The sequence below is a fragment of the Lampetra planeri genome, unplaced genomic scaffold, assembly GCF_965212315.1.
Source record: "Lampetra planeri unplaced genomic scaffold, kcLamPlan1.2.h2 scaffold_326, whole genome shotgun sequence".
Taxonomy (NCBI): domain Eukaryota; kingdom Metazoa; phylum Chordata; class Hyperoartia; order Petromyzontiformes; family Petromyzontidae; genus Lampetra; species Lampetra planeri.
In genome coordinates, this window is record NW_027615149.1 from 17,501 (window position 1) to 20,000 (window position 2,500).

Sequence of the window (2,500 nt, forward strand, 5' to 3'; positions counted from 1 at the left end):
GCAATCCTTGCTTTCTGAACAGCAGGACATTGACCAAGAATATGTGAGAGAGATTCCAGCCTGGAGGAGCACTTTCTGCAGGAACGTAGCGCTCCCTCTCTGCCCCTGTTCAAGCTCTCCCGAGTCGGGTAGAGGTTGGATCTTACTTGCAGCGCGGCGATATAGTGACGTTGTTTGAAGCCACCTCGTGTCCCCAGCCACGTATTACTAACCTTGTCATGCGCAAAGTTTTCAACACCCACACCCTGCACTGGTTTCTCACACCATCTCTTGAATTCGACCTGCCGCCAGTTACATGGTTTTAAGTATACCGGCTCTCTCGAGGCGAGGTCTGTAGAAAACACCGAAGGAATCGCTTGACAATCACCTCCGGCTCGGACCCATAGGTTTCTGAACTTCTCATCCACACCCTGCGAGGACACTACCTTTCGTATCATAGCATCAGAAGAGTTGGCAATGCGCTGCAGCCTTCTTAGCTGCGCGGATGGAATCATGCTTTCCAACTTCATGATTGCCAGGCCTCCATCACAAGCTCTGGCGTATAGCAGTCCGTTGCAGGTAGAAGGTGGCAGATGGAGCCAACCCTTAACCGCGTTCCTAATCGCTTGGTCCAAAATTCGCAAGGTGGTCGGTCTGCAATCTGCATGGTCGCCTGGGTACAGTAGTCGCGGTAGGGCGTATGCATTGAGAATTTCCACCTTCTGAGTCGGTTTCAAAGGTGCCTCGTCAATGTTCGAGATCCATTTCTTTAATTGTACATTCAAGTCTGGCTGTACAATGCCAGTCCACGGGCTGATCTTCATACCAAGGTATTTCGCGGAATCCTCTGGCCCAACCATTTGGACTTTTACCTCTGCTATGGCCCACGGGTCGCAGTTATTCACCGTGTACGAATCTTTCGTTGGGTTCAGCATGAAGCCCTGGCATTTGTTGGCTTGAACCTTAAGCCCTGATAGTTTGCAGAATGATTCTAGGATGGCGATGTTGGTGTTCATGCCCTCCCACGATTCACTCATCAACACCAAGTCATCTGCAAACGCCAGCGAAGTCACGCACTCAGCTTCAACAGTGTATCCGACACCATGCGTCTCCAAGGCACATAAGAGAGGGTCCATGGCTAGGCTGAACAACAAGGGAGACATCGGATCACCCTGTTTCACACCAACTCGGATATTAATTTCCGGGCTCGAGGCGTCCTTATTCTTAAACGAGGTCGTGCATTGGTCATAGGCGTTTCGAATGATGTTGACCATATGCTCGTCCACCTGTTTTTGCCTTAGAACCCACATGATGTGGGCATGAGACACCGAGTCGAAGGCCTTCGCCACATCGATGAATACCACCGCCAACGACTTTCGAGCCTTCTTTGCCTGATTCATAATGTCTTGAAGTACCTTTAGGTTCTCAGAGCAGCCTGGTGCCGCGATAAACCCGCGTTGCCGCGGATTCAGAGCGCAAGCACGTTCTAGGCGTGCCGTGAGGATCTTGGAAAACAGTCTGAGAATTATGGAGCTAATCGTTATTGGCCTCCAATTTCCCAGATCCTTCAGTAAGTCCTCACTCATAACCTTGGGTATCAGAACAGACCTATTTCTTTTCAGGTCTTTGGGTATGATGCCAGTAACCAACCAAGCGTTGAACAGGGCTGCCAATGTCTTTCCCTCTGGATCAGCAACGATGATTGCTGCCTTTGTCACGCCATCTGGTCCTGGCGCCGATGATGGTTTAATAGCACGGATGCCCGCCACCACCTCTTCCTCCGTAATCAGGGCTTCAAAGTGGTCATTGTTCGCGACCGTCAGCGACTTAAATTGGCCGAGGCCATTAAAAGGTATTGCTTCCTCCCACTTGTTACGGTAGAAGTCATGCACCACATTAATAGGGATCTGGCACTCCTGTTGGTCTTTGCCATCGAGAACTAGAGAGGCCAACCTAGAGCGGTTTCTGTAGAACAGCTTCTGATGTTTCATGAAGTTGCCTCTCTTTACCGCTCTCCTTTTCATCCAAGTCCTCGTAGGCATCGTCCTGGGCATGATAACATCCTCTGAGGTTTTCGAACGGCCACCTCTCGTCCTAACCACTCGCATCATTCGAAGCATTGACTTTGTTGCATTGTCAACCTGGACCTCCTGTTGACCCTCCCCCAGCAGCCATGTCTTCATCACCTCTCTGGCAGGGCCTTCACGTTTTTTGCTTGGCTTAAGCATAAGCAACTCAGATGCTAGAACGAGTTTGGCCCTCACACCCGACGTAATATCTGGCGAGGGTGAAACGGTCTCGAGGTACCCAGAAACAGTGTTCAAAGTTTGTTGCTTGGGAGCAACTTTCTTCTTGGTCAGGCATCGTCTCTTATCCGATATTTGCTTATTGGTTTTCGTAACCAGCTTTGTCGCAATAAGCATATTGATGTTCTTTTTCCCGTGGAACTGCACTTCTAGATGGGCCAACTGGGTCTCTTCTTCCAAAGACCAGCAGCTTAGATGTGCTCCTCTCCGCGAGG

At 50.2% G+C, this 2,500-nt stretch overlaps 1 pseudogene; it reads right to left on the minus strand.

The window, feature by feature from the left end:
* Positions 1 to 2,500, minus strand: part of LOC144740878 (28S ribosomal RNA) — an 8,397-nt pseudogene that overhangs the window by 2,154 nt on the left and 3,743 nt on the right.